The sequence below is a fragment of the Rhinatrema bivittatum genome, chromosome 3 (assembly GCF_901001135.1).
Source record: "Rhinatrema bivittatum chromosome 3, aRhiBiv1.1, whole genome shotgun sequence".
In the NCBI taxonomy this organism is placed as follows: domain Eukaryota; kingdom Metazoa; phylum Chordata; class Amphibia; order Gymnophiona; family Rhinatrematidae; genus Rhinatrema; species Rhinatrema bivittatum.
In genome coordinates, this window is record NC_042617.1 from 367372712 (window position 1) to 367387206 (window position 14495).

A 14495-nucleotide genomic window follows, 5' to 3' on the forward strand; every position below is an offset into this window, starting at 1 on the left:
CAATATAAATACAATATCTAATTTGGTTAACAGTGAAAAACAAAACTGTTAAGATTTCTGATTATTTAATTTCTGAATAAATATTGATGCATCAAGTTTTTTAAAATTCTTTCTACTTAGTCATTCTCCCAGGACAAGCAGGATGGTAGTCCTCAATGTGGGTGATGTCATCAGATGGAGCCCTGTCACGGAAAACTTCTGTCAAAGTTACTAGAACTTTTGACAGGCACACTGAGCATGTCCAGCATGCCATGATCCCTGTAGCCACAGGGGTCCAGTCTCTTTTTTTCCGCGTTGCAGTTTGCCTCTGCAAACTGCAATGCGGTTAGGAGTTCTGTGAGAATTTTCTCACCACTTTTCCATACGGAAAATCTCAAAGTTATCTTCATAAAAAAGTTCCCTCATAGGGGTCTCCCATCGCGACACCATTTCTTGACGCTCGGTGAGTAATTTTCCACCGTCTCCGGTCGGTTCCTGCTACCCTGTTATCTGTTCCCGCAGGTCGCCAACTGTTTCGCGATCCCTTTTTTTACCATGGCAACAGGCTTCAGAAAATGTCCAGAGTGCCTGCGCACGATGTCCATTACTGACCCGCACGATGTTTGTGTTCTGTGCCTTGGCCCAGCGCATGATGTACGTCGGTGTCCTAGCTGCGCTCAAACGACCCTGAAGGGCAGATGTTCCTGTTTAGACAAAATGGAGTCTCTTTTCAAAATTAAACTAACTCCATCGACTTCCACACGGTCATCACCGGCAGGAGCTTCTTCATCCATCAACAAACCTCACCGGGAGCAGCTAGGGAGCGGTGACCGTCCGTCACCGACGCCATCCAGGGCATCAGTAGAGTCTTCCTCTGTGCCGGAGAAGGACCGGACCGAGCACCGAGGGAAACATCGTCACCGGCACTGACGCAATTCCACACCTGGTGCCGGCACCGACACCGCATTTGCCTGATCCTACAACCACTCAATCTTTCAACTAAGGTTTTCAAGTGCTTGTAGCTTCACAAAAGCCTTCCACACGAAAATCCTATCTTTCTAAATGGAAAAGATTTACCACATGGTGCACGAAAAAAGGTTTCAACCCCTTTTCCTGCCCCACTCCATCTCTGTTAGACTATCTCTGGCACCTTTCAGACTCTGGTCTCCAGGCTACCATCCCTTCTCCATTATTCGACTATCAATCTAGATCCGTTTCACCTAAAACAGCTTCACATAGTAGTGCAGTCACTTCAAACGCAAGCAATAGATAAAGTTCCTGCATCTCAATAAGTTCAAAGCTTCTACTACCAATTATTTTCTCATCCCAAAGAAATCAGGGTTTGGAGACACATTCTGGACTTGAGACAGTGGAACAAATTCTCCAAGAGAAATTCAGAATGAATTCCCTGAGCACAATCCTCCCTTATATCCAGAAAGAAGAATGAATGTATGCTCTTGAGCTGAAAAATTCTTATGCTTATATACCTATTCATCTTTCCCACTGGCGATACCTATGCTTTCAGGTGGATTCCTGCCACTACCTGTGCAATGTATTCCTCTTTGGCCTGTTAGCGGCCCTGGGAGTTTTTAATAAGTGTTTTGCAGACATAATGTCACACCTGCATTGCCAAGGAGTTCAAATCTTCTTCTAGGTAAACGACTGACTAGTTATTGTGAAATCTTAGAAGAATGTGTTATTTTCCCTTCAAAAAGAATCCAGCTCCTTCAGCAATTGGGCTTTCTAGTAAACTTCAAAAAGTTGAGCCTGATGCTGATTCAAAATTTCAAGTCCATCAGCGCCTGGATAGACACAATACAGAAAAAGCATTTTTGCTGATAGAATGAGTGAGCATTCACAAACTTCTCACTTCATGGTGCTTGATGGCCAGAATGACCTCAAGGCATTGGGGCATATGGCAGTGGCCATTTATTAGTCCCTCTGACCCATTTCCACATAAGAACATAAGAAAATGCCATACTCGGTCAGACCAAGGGTCCATCAAGCCCAGCATCCTGTTTCCAACAGTGGCCAATCCAGGCCATAAGAACCTGGCAAGTACCCAAAAACTAAGTCTATTCCATGTTACCATTGCTAATGGCAGTGGCTATTCTCTAAGTGAACTTAATAGCAGGTAATGGACTTCTCCTCCAAGAACTTATCCAATCCTTTTTTAAACACAGCTATACTAACTGCACTAACCACATCCTCTGGCAACAAATTCCAGAGTTTAATTGTGCGTTGAGTAAAAAAGAACTTTCTCCGATTAGTTTTAAATGTGCCCCATGCCTTCAATGGGGTCTGTGCTTACAATGCCTTCAATGTGCCCTGTTGCCTTCAATGGGGTCTGTGCTTACAATAGAATCAATTCACTCAATCACTGACAACCGTGGTGCAGATATCCAAGCAAATGAAATGAGAGCTTTACTGATGGCTATGTCCAAGTATTCTCCAAGAAGTAGCCCTGCTCTGTGCCCTTTTTCACCAGGCCACTCTAGTGTCAGATGCCGCTACCAGAGATTGGGGTACCATACAGGGTCGTTCAGAACCCAAGGTATGTGGTCTCTCGAGGAAAGCCATCTCCTCGAGAGATGGCTTTTCTTGAGCAATAAGAAATTAGGAATTAAGAGCAATCAGAAATGTTTTGTTAACATTTATGCATCTTTGGGGGAGAAACATCTTGATTTAAGCTGACAGCCCAAGATGCCATGTTTTATGTTATAAGAACATAAGAAAATGCCATACTGGGTCAGACCAAGGCTCCATCAAGCCCAGCATCCTGTTTCCAACAGTGGCCAATCCAGGCCATAAGAACCTGGCAAGTACCCAAAAACTAAGTCTATTCCATGTTAACTAAGTCTATTCCATGTTAACATGTCAACATGCAAAGGGGCACAGGATCTTGGCTGCTTTGCCAGGAAGCACTACTGGTTTGGAAATGGGTGGTCGAACAAAAAGCACTTCTACAAGCGACTTACCTACTAGGCATGTCTAACATGTTGGCGGATCACGTAAGCAGAGTTTTTCATCCACATGAGTTGTCCCTACAATAATTAGCAGCCGACAGACTCTTCAGTTTGTCGGGTCTACCATAGGTGGGCCTATTTGCTTCAGAGCAAAACAGGAAATGAAATCAATTTTGCTGAATCCTTCCCAGCAATCTGCAACCAGCTCAGGATACTTTCCTTCTGAATTGGAGAAAAAAATCTCATGTACACTTCTCTACCTATACCATATTTTTCAAAATGGTGAAAAAGCTCTTACAGGATCACACATGCTTAATTCTCAAAGCGCCGATATGGCCCAGGCAGATATGGAACACATATCTGGTGCAATTTTCCAGTAGTCCCCTGGTACACCTAGGGACCAGCCTTGCCTTGTTAATTCAAGAAGGAACGCTATATCATACCAGCATCCCAGCTTTCAACCTAACAGCTTGGATGTTGAACATTCACTGATTACAAATCTAGCTCTGCCTAGAGAAATCGAGGACATCTTAGTTTCCTCTAGAAAAGCCTCTAGTTTCCTCTAGAAACTAAGCCTCTTAGTTTCCTCTAGAAAATGCTTTTGATCTATTTTGGTGTGAGCCAAGTGTTGTGCGTCCCATCAGTGGCAGGCCCGCGACCGGGCCTACTCACCTTCAGCACCCAGCTCCCGGTCCTGGCTCGTCCTCCCCTCATGGCTGTGGGCAGCCGCATACGCTTCCGTTGCCTCTTCGGCCAATACTCGCTCCACTGTGGACCTCCCTAGCTCCAGCGGGTCTCCCCACTTGTCCCACGGGGAGACGCCACTGTCCAGTGTCCTGCTGCTCTCTAGGCGCGCGTGTGCATCTTGCCGTCATTTAAAGGGGCCAAGGCGGGAAACTAACCCGCGGCCCTTGATGATGATATCACCGAGCCCTGCTACTTAATGCAGGGCCCGCCACTAGTTCATCGCCTTGGCAACAGGTTTCCACGCTTGTGTGTGCTTGCTGCTTGTTCCTGACTTCGTTCCTGGTTCCTGTTCCCTGACTTGTTCCTGGACCCTTCCTAGCCTTGCTTGAACTGATCTCTGGCTTGACCCTTGCTACGTCTGGACCATGCTCAGGACTGACCACTGGCTTTGACCTTTGCTACGTTTTGGACTGACCCCCGGCTTTTGACCCTCCTTCTGTTGAACTCCATCCCTTGCCTATTCAGCTGCCTGCCCTGACACCAATCTGTTCTTCATTACACCTTTTGGTATCTTCCTGGACTTGGCCCTCTTAGGCTCCGGCCTACTATTACCCGGGCGTTACTCATTCTTGTTCCTGGCTCACCCTGGCGCTCGGGTCTCTGGATTCCTGCCTTGTCCGGACATGATTCGGTTTTCCTGATACATCTGCTGGTTCCTGGATACCTACCACTTCCTCAACTGGGAGTCGTCTGACGGAGGCCCTCCTAAGACCAGCTGGCCCCGGCACCCAAGGGCTCAACCTGCGGGGAACGTGGGCTGGTATTGACGAAGCTCCAGTCAGCCTCCGTCTCCCAGCCAGCTCCGCCTCCCGACGGTGGGGACCCGTAGGACTTGCCGTGCGGATAGTGCCAACCCCATCTCGGGCTAAGAGTCCCCCTCCAATGCAACAGGTTGCCAAGGCCATGGTTTCGGCGGAGCCCTCCGCCCTCCAGGCCATTCCGGGCCTGGCTCTGAAGATCCAGGAACAGCAACAGTTCCTAGAGGCGCTGGCCTCCTCCGTCAAGCGCCTTCATGTCCAGCTAGATACCCACGCTGGCTCTACAGCACAGACGTCCGCACCAGCCAGCCCTCAGCCATCGCCCTCGCCCTCCAGGGCTCTGTTGGCCCTACCTGCTCCACCCCATTTCATTGGGGATCTCAGACTCTGCACAGGGTTTATCAACCAGTGCTATATGCGGTTCACTCTGCAGCCCTCCATCTACCAGGATGAACTTACGAAGGTTACCTTCATTCTTTCTCATCTGGAAGGCAAGGTGCTGGCATGGGCTTCTCCCTTGTGGGAGCGTTCGGACTCTCTCCTTCAAGAGCTGTCACGCTTCGTGACTGTCTTCCGTTTGACATTCGATGACCCAGGGAGGCAGGCTGTGGCTTGCTCCAGCCTCCTACATTTGCAGCAAGGTCAACGAGCTCTCAGCGATTAAAGAATCGAGTTCCGGACCCTTGCCACAGAATTGGCGTGGCAAGAGGATTGCCTCCGAGCCATTTATTTGGACGGTTTATCAACCCAACTTAAGGATGAGCTTGCAGCCCGCGAGCTAACTTCCTCCCTTGAGGATCTTATTGATCTGGAAGGCCGCATTGACCATTGCCTCCAGGAGCATCACCGTGAAGTACAGATGCCCCTTTGTTTCACTGCGGAGCATTCCTGTTCTCCACCAGCAGCAGGGTCTGCTATCAGCGGAACCCCACCATCTACTAAAACGGAAGAACCCCATGCAGCTGGGCTGAAGGCGCCTGTCTCTGGAGGAATGCCTCAGACAGAGGCATTCGGGTCTATGCCTGTACTGTGGAGCTTCCAGCCACCGCCTCCAGTCCTGCCCTGTCCGTCTAGGGAAACTTCCGGGCCTAAGTTCGGTTGGGGTCCTGAACTTGGGTGCTACTTCTCCGGCCCCTCAATTGTCACTGCCAGTCACCTTGGCTTGGGACTCTTACTCTTTCCCAGTCATGGCTCTAATCGATTCAGGAGCAGGTGGGAATTTTATCCTCAAGGACCTGGTGCACCTCCCGGGCATCTCCACTTGCATTATCGAGACACTGCTATGCATTGCCTCCATTCACGGTGAACCATTACCTGGAAGGATCTCCCAAGTGACGGCACCCGTTCATCTCCTCACTGGAGCCTTACACGAGGAGGAGGTTGAACTCTTCATTCTGGAGAAATCTATCCATCCAGTGATCTTGGGATTGCCGTGGCTTCAGCGTCACTCCCCCCAGTTTGACTGGGGAACCTTACAGCTCACCAAGTGGTGCCCAGCCTGTCATCAGATGTGCTTCCAGAAGGTGGCACCTTCTCCTGTGATTCCCCTTGTGGTGACTGCTTCTGGCCTTCCGCCTCCATATGCGGACTTTGAAGATGTATTCTCTAAGCAGAAGGCAGATATCCTTCCGCCTCTTTGCAAGTTTGATTGTCCCATTAAGCTGCTGGCAGGCACTATGCCTCCTAGGGGTAGGACCTACCCACTGTCTGTGCCCAAGACCCAAGCAATGACTGAATATATCCAAGAGAATCTGGCTAAGGGTTTCATCCGCCCTTCTACTTTGCCTGTGGGTGTGGACTTTTTCTTCGTCACGAAGAAGGATGGGTCTTTAAGACCATGTATTTATTAATGTGGCTTAAATGCTATAACTCGCAAGGATAAGTACCCTCTGCCTTTAATAACGGAACTGTTTGATTGCCTCCTGGGCGCCACCATTTTTACCAAGTTGGATCTGCAAGGCGCGTAAAATCTGGTTCGCATAGGCCCTGAAGATGTCTGGAAAGTGGTCCAGACATCAGGGATGGACACTATGCATACCTTGTCATGCCTTTTGGACTTCGTAATGCCTGCGGTATTTCAATTCATGATAAATGAAATCCTCCGTGACCTCCTATATACTAAAGTCGTCGCGTATTTAGACGACATCCTCATCTTTTCTAAAGACCTGACCACTTACTGTGCCTTCATGGTGCTCCAGTGCCTACAAGAGAACCATTTGTTCACCAAGCTCGACAAGTGCCTCTTTGAAAAATCAAGTTTACCTTTCGTAGGTTACATTATCTCTCAGCGAGTTTTCTCGATGGATCCTAGTAAATTAAAAGGCATCCAAGATTGGCCCCGGCCTGTGGGCCTTTGGGCACTCCAAAGGTTCTTGGGATTCACTAATTATTACCATCATTTCATAGCAAACTACTCCCTGCTGGCAGCATCCCTCACAGCTATGACCTGTAAAGGCAGTGACCCCAAGAATTGGTCTCCTGAAGCCCTCGCTGACTTCCAGAAACCCAAGAACGCCTTCCTTTCAGGCCCTTGCTTTCGCCATCCGGATCTGAACCGCCTCTTCATTGTGGAAGCAATGTCTCTGCCATAGAGGCTGGGGCAGTTCTGAGGCAGTACTCAGCCCGAGGAGTCCTCCATCTGTGCTCATTCTATTCCCGCAAGTTTTTCCCTGTTGAGCAAAATTACAGCATTGGGGATAGGGATTGGCTTGCTATTAAACTCGCCCTCGAAGAGTGGCGGCCCTGGTTGGAGGGCGCTCAGTTTAAGTTCACGATCTTCACTGACCATAAAAACCTTGAGCACCTTAGACATGCCCAGCATCTCAATGCTCGCCAGGCCCACTGGGCGCTATTTTTCTTCCGGTTTAACTCCGAGCTTTGCTATCGTTCGGCAGAGAAGAACCTCCGAGCGGACGCTTTATCCCACTCCTTCGAACCTAATGACACTCCGGACGAGCCTTGTCATGTCATCGATGCTGCCTGTATCTGTCTGTCTGCCACCGTCACAGTTCCAGTCAAGAAGACTATAGTACCTCGCCGGCTTCGAGAGAAGGTCTTGCGTTGGGCGCACGATTCTAAATTAGCTGGTCATCTGGGACACGCCCGAACTCTGTCTGTCCTTCAACGCTATTACTGGTGGTCCACCATGCCTACCGATATCCGTGTCTACGTGGACTCTTGTCCAACATGTACCTAGCAGAAGCCAACAGTAGGTCGACCCTGGGGCCTCCTTCAGCCATTACCTGCACCCGAAGAGCCGTGGACCCACTTATCCACAGACTTTGTGTGGACCTTCCACCTTCCAAAGAGAATATGGTTATCTGGGTCATCATGGACTGATTCTCCAAAATGGCTCATTTTGTCCCCTTGCCTGTCTTACCATCGGCCCCAGAGCTAACACGTCTCTTCTTCCTGCCTGTTTTTCACCTGCATGGTCTACCCACGGATATTGCTTCAGATAGAGACCCTCAGTTTGTCGCCCGCTATTGGTGCACCTTGTGTAGAAAATTTGGCATCACCATCAGCCTGACTACAGCATACCACCCACAGGCCAAGGCCAGGCTGAGCGGATGAACCGCTCACTCAAGAGTTTCCTTCGCACCTACTCTAATGATCAGCAAGACACCTGGACGGAGTTATTTCCTTGGGTGGAGTTCTCCCATAACATTACAGCAGCCACTGGAGTCTCACCATTTTCCACCGTATATGGCAGACAACCTCAGCTCCCGTTACCGATTCCACTTTTGGTAGCCTCGCCGGCAGCTCAGGTCATGGCAGACGCCCTCCAGATGCTTTGGGCCTAGTCCAACCTTCGACTACGCCAGGCCGCAGCTCGGGCTAAGAAATCCACAGATGCTCATCGTCGACCAGCTCCAGAGTTCCATCCAGGCCAAAAGGTCTGGCTAAGTACATGCTATATTCAACTCAAGCTTCCTTCACAGAGATTCGCACCAAGATTTATTGGCCCGTTTCCTGTTACCCAGTATATTGGGCCAGTCATTATCAACTTCGGCTACCACCAACTGTAGGAATACACAACTCCTTTCTTGTGTCCCTGCTTAAACTGGAGGTATTCTCCTGGCCTTCATGCAAAAATCCTGTGCCTTCTCAGATTTCCACTGAGACTGAATCTATGTATCAAGTGCGAGAAGTCCTTAATGTCCGTAGAAAAGGCTGCCGTTGGGAGTATCTTCTCTCCTGGGAAGGCTACTGTCCTGAGGAGAATTTGTGGGAGCCTGCTAGTAACATTCTGGACAAGGGACTCCTCCTCCGATTCCATCATGCCCATCCGGGCAAACCCAGGCCTCCAAGAGAGGGGCATAAAGGGGGGTACTGTTGCGTGTCCCGTCTGCGGCAGGCCTGCGACTGGGCTACTCAACACCAGCGCCCAGCTCCCGGTCCTAGCCCGTCCTCCCTGATGGCTGTGGGCAGCCGCCTATGCTCTCGAGCCTCCGTTGCCTCCTTGGCCATTCCTGGCTCCACTGCGGACCTCCCCAGCTCCCGGCGGGTCTCCCCAGGTGTCCTGCAGGGAGACGCCACCATCCAGGGTCTTGCTGCTCTCTAGGCGCGCGCGCGCGTGTGCCTTGCCATCTTTTAAAGGGGCCACAGCGGGAAACTAACCCGTGGCCCCAGATGATGATGTCACCGGGCCCTGCTACTTAAGGCAGGGCCCGCCACTAGTTCCTCGCCTTGGCAACAGGTCTCCACGCTTATCGTGTGCTCGTTGCTTGTTCCTGACTTTGTTCCTGGTTCCTGGTCCTGACTTCGTTCCTGGTCCCTTCCTAGCCTTGCTTGAACTGATCTCTGGCTTGACCCTTGCTACGCTTTGGACTGATCCCCGGCTTTTGAACTCCGTACCTCGCCCTGATGGCCTGTACTTCATTACGCCTTTTGGTATCTTCCTGGACTTGGCCCTCTCAGGGTCCAGCCTACTATTACCTGGGCGTCACTCATTCTTGTTCCTGGCCCTCCTTGGCGGTCGGGTCTCTGGATCCCTGCCTCGTCTGGACCTGCTTCGGTCTTCCTGATACCTCTGCTAGTCCCTGGCTACTTAACATTTCTTCAACTGGGAGTCGTCTGCTGGAGGCCCACCTAAGACCAGCCGGCCCCGTCACCCAAGGGCTCAACTTGTGGGGAACGTGGGCTGGTATTGGCGAAGCTCCAGTCGGCCTCCATCTCCCAGCCAGCTCCATCTCCCGACGGTGGGGACCCATAGGGCGTGCCCTCTGGGTAGCGCCAACCCCACCTCGGGCTAAGGGTCCACCTCCAACGCAACACCAAGCATTTACTAACATCCTTGCTTTCTCTTAAGTTTTTAACATGGAAAATAGTATTCCTGGTGGCAGTCATCTCAGCCAGAAGAGTAAGTGAAATATAAGCTCTTGTTCACTTTCCTCCATGCATGCAATTCTTTCACAGTAAGGTGGTACTTCATATTCACCCAAAATTTCTTCCAAAAGTTGTTTCGGCTTTTCATATTGATTGCTTACTTTCTTTTCAGGGCCTCATGTGCATGAAGGAAAAAAGACTCTATAATTTGGACTTTAAAAGAGCCTTGGCATACTAAACAAAGAGAACTCAACTTCGTCAGGCTTCCCAACTCTTTATCTTGTTCATTCCAATAGGCTTGACATGCCAGTTTGCCAAACAGACATTGTCCAACTGAAAAGCAGAATGCCTCTTGACAGGGGTTCAACTCGTAGATTCTGTCAAAGCGCATCAATTGAGAGCTGTTTTCTTCAGTTGCTCATATAAGAGAAGTACTGCTCAAAGACATCTGCAAAGCTGAAACATGGTCCTCATTTCATAGCTCTACTAACTAAAAGAGACAAGTCTGTTTGGTGCCTCCTGATGACGTCACCCACATGTAATGGCCAATTCATACCGCTATCTATGGAAAGCAAACTTGCTTACATGTAATTTTGGGGGAAATAGGAAAATGTGTTTAGCCTAGAGCATTGGACAAAGTAAAGAAAAATTTCCTAGCGTGTAGCCAGATGGACTCAGAACAAGTGGGTATAGTGTGCTCGTGCTAGCAGTTGGAGACGGATCTGACGTCAGCACTGGTACATATACTCCCACAGGAAGTGAAGCAACTCAGTAATTTCCGTCTCCAAAGCAGTTTGGAGCTCCTGCACGCTCGCTGAGCGTGTTTTCCAAATCTACTTTCTACTTTCGACTTACTAAATTTCTACGAAGATACAGACAACGAGCCTCGCACTCCTGCGGTGATACCCTCGGGTCCCTCCCCCAGTTGAGTTTCCCGAGGTGATTTCCGCGATCCCTTGGAGGTTTAGGCCTCGGTCCGGTGGCCGAATCGCTGCAGGGATCTAGCCTCCGAGTGAGAAGGGCTCGGGCCTGGCTGAGAGGCGCCTCGGTCCCGGCGTGGACTTCGCCCCGAGCGTGACGAGTTCGGCGACTTAGAGGCAGCGGGTGCATTCCTCGAGCGCAGCGGTGAAGGTATTTCTCCTCTCCCCTCGCAGCCGGAGACCGCCCCGGTTACAGCCGGGAAGCGCCGAAGATCAGGTAAGGCATACATCTCTTACTTTTTGGTCTCCAAGGTACGAGGATCGGCGGCGTTGCCGGTGGATGACACGCCGTGGAGGTCGCCATTTTGTCTGCCTTGTTAAGGTATTAAGCGCCCAGGATAGGTGCCTGTGGAGGGGCGCACAACGCAGCATATACATTACTAAGCGTATGTTTTGTGCACATATTGTATATTATTGAGCGTATATAGCTGAACGCATATTCTGGAGCGCATATTGTATATTATTGAGCGCATAGTGCTGTACGCATACATTTGAGCGCATACTGTATATTTGAGCGCATATCGCATATTCTTGAGCGCATATTGTATGTTCCTGAACGCATAGTGCCGAACGCATATTTGGAGCGCGTATGTTATATTTGAGCGCATATTGTACGTTATTTGAACGCATAGTGCTGAACGCATATTCTTGAGCGCATATTGTATATTGATTGCATATTGTATATTATTAAGCGCATATTATTGGTATAAGCCGGCGCCCTGCAGTTGCAGCGATGGAACACTTGAACGCCCCGGCGTTTCCAGGGGCGGCGCCTCCTGATTCCGGCGTGAAAGCTCTTGGCCTATGCTCAGCGTGCCAGCTTAGAGCCACGCATAGCGAGGAGCCAGACTCCCTTTGTGCCCAATGTGAGGAGGCCGTGGGAGCTTCGGGCCAGGACCAGTCTCAACCGAGGTTTACCGACAGTTCCCCAGGGGCCACCCCGGATCTAGCGGGGCGCCCTGAACAGCCAGGAATTCCGGGGGACCTAGTACCCCGGCGGCTAGAGACCGCTTCCATTTCCTGGGTTGACTTATTTAAGGGGATCCACGCCTTTGTACAGATGCAGTCAGCGTCCCGTCCAGGCCCTGCTGCCGCTCCGGCTGACCCTACCCCTGGCCCTTCTCGCCCTTATTGCAGTCATCCGCCTCCGGGCAGTCCCGCTCATGCGGACCCTGATGTCTCGGAGGACGAGTCAGAACCCCCCGAGGAGGGAGAACTTCCCTCGGGGATAGAGCCATATCGAACTATGAGGCGGTTCTTTCCCAAGGAGGATCTCTCCCACCTGGTCTCTCAGTGCCTGACGGAGTTGGCTATTCCAGGCCCCAGCACCATGGAGGCATCTACGCAGAACCCCCTACTGGAGGGTCTTCGTCCCACAGCCCGCCATTTCCCCTTCCTGCAAGCGGCGCAATAGCTGATCGATCTGGAGTAGAATGCGCCGGAGGCCTTATTCAAAGGGGGTCGGGCCCTGTCCGGCATGTACCCCCTGGACCCAGCAATCAAGGATATGCTGGCGTGCCCTCAGGTGGACGCCTTAGTTAGCGCTGTGGTCAAGCGCACTACCATTCCAGTGGAGGGGGGGGGCGGCCCTCAAGGACGCTCATGACCGACGCCTGGATGCCATCCTGGATGCCACCTTTGAGGTAGCAGCTCTGTCTTTGCGAATCGCAACCTGCTGCACCGTGGTAACGCGTTCCTGTTTGTCACAGGTCAGGAACAATGCCCCGGCAGCTGACATGGAGTCAGCTCTCTCGTTCCTTACGGATGCCGCCTCCGACCTAGTCCGTACGACAGCCAAAGGGGTCTCATCCTCAGTAGCAGCCAGGAGGCAGCTCTGGGTATGAAACTGGTCAGCCGACGCCCCTTCTAAGACATGTCTCATTAGAATGCCGTTCAAGGGGTCTCTTCTGTTTGGCAGCGACCTAGATAAACTGGCCAGCACATGGGGTGCCTCTCCAGTACCTCGACTGCCGGAAGACAGGTCCAAGAGGAACCAGCGCACCTTTCCGAGGCCCTCCAGAGGTAGAAGCTCCCAACGCTTCACTCCCTATAGGAGTCGCTACCAGGCACCTCGTCCTCAGGCCAGGAACCAGTCCTTTCGGACCAAGCAGCGCAAGCGGGGAGCCGGCTCGGGTTCGGGTTCCGGTCGCATCCCCCAATGAGAATCAGCCGATCCATCCGGGGGTCGAAGCCATAGGGGGCAGGTTAACCCTCTTCTACCCCAGGTGGGTCGAGATTACGTCAGACCAGTGAGTCCTCGCCATCATCCGAGAGGGGTATTATCTGGACTTCCATCACATCCCTCCGGACAGGTTCGTGGAATCTCCGTGTCCAATCCACAAGAAATCAGCACTGGAAGCTACCCTGGCGAGGCTCCTGTCCTTGAAAGCCATAATCCCAGTACCTGCATGGGAAATGGATTCTGGGCACTATTCCATTTATTTCATGGTACCCAAGAAAGAGGGCACTTTCCGGCCCGTATTGGACCTCAAGTCAGTCAACCGATACTTAAGGGTCCCGAGGTTTCGCATGGAAACTCTGCGCTCAGTCAAGACTGCAGTACAGCCAGGGGAATTCCTCACGGCCTTAGACTTATCAGAAGCCTACCTGCATATCCCGATCCATCGGGATCATCAGCGCTACCTACGCTTCAAGGTTCTGGGACAACACTTCCAATTCTGGGCTTTGCCCTTCGGGTTAGCCACGGCGCCGCGGACCTTCACCAAGGTGATCGTAGCAGTAGCAGCGGCGCTCAGACGGGAAGGAATCCTTGTCCATCCCTACCTAGACGATTGGCTGATCAGAGCGAAATCACGAGAGGAGAGCCATCGGGCAACCGACAGAGTGATCGCTCTTCTGGAAAGCCTGGGATGGGTAGTCAACCTAAGCAAGAGTTGCCTACAGCCTTCCCAATCACTGGAATACCTGGGAGTCCAGTTCGACACCCAGGCAGACAAAGTCGGCCTCACTACCAAGGGGAGGTTAAAACTCCAGACGCGTCTACGGTCCCTGATGGGAGCCAGTCGGCCCATAGCTTGGGACTATCTGCAGGTTCTCGGTCTCATGGCATCTACCCTGGAAGTGGTACCCTGGGCAAGGGCCCATATGAGACCACTACAACGCTCCCTCCTCTCTCGATGGAGCCCTCGCTTCCGGAATTACTCCGTGCATCTACCTCTACCAGCCAGACTGCGGACCCAGCTACGGTGGTGGTTGCAGTCCGACCACACGAGCAGGGGGTCGAAGATGTCCTCCCCCACGTGGACTCTGCTCACCACAGATGCCAGCCTGAGCGGATGGGGAGCACACTGCGAAGAGCTTACCGCCCAAGGGCAGTGGAACAGAGAAGAGTCGGGGTGGAACATCAACCGTCTAGAGGCACAGGCAGTCCGATTCGCATGCCTGCGATTTGCCCACAGACTGAGGAACAGAGCAGTCAGAGTGATGTCCGACAACGCCACCACGGTGGCATACATCAATCGACAAGGCGGAACCAGAAGCCAACAGGTGTCCCTAGAGATAGCCCCGCTGATGGCTTGGGCAGAGGTGAATCTCCAGGACATCTCCGCCGTCCACATTGCCGGAAGAGACAACACCGCGGCCGACTTCCTCAGCAGGGAAAGCCTAAATCCGGGAGAGTGGCAGCTGTCCCCCACAGCCTTCCAGATGATCGTGGATCAGTGGGGGATTCCGGACATGGACCTGTTAGCGGACAGGTCCAATGCTCAAGTACCCAG

General features: G+C 51.7%; 1 protein-coding gene across 1 annotated transcript in view; it reads left to right on the forward strand.

The window, feature by feature from the left end:
* CEP162 (centrosomal protein 162) overlaps positions 1-14495 on the forward strand; it is a 423542-nt gene that overhangs the window by 173665 nt on the left and 235382 nt on the right.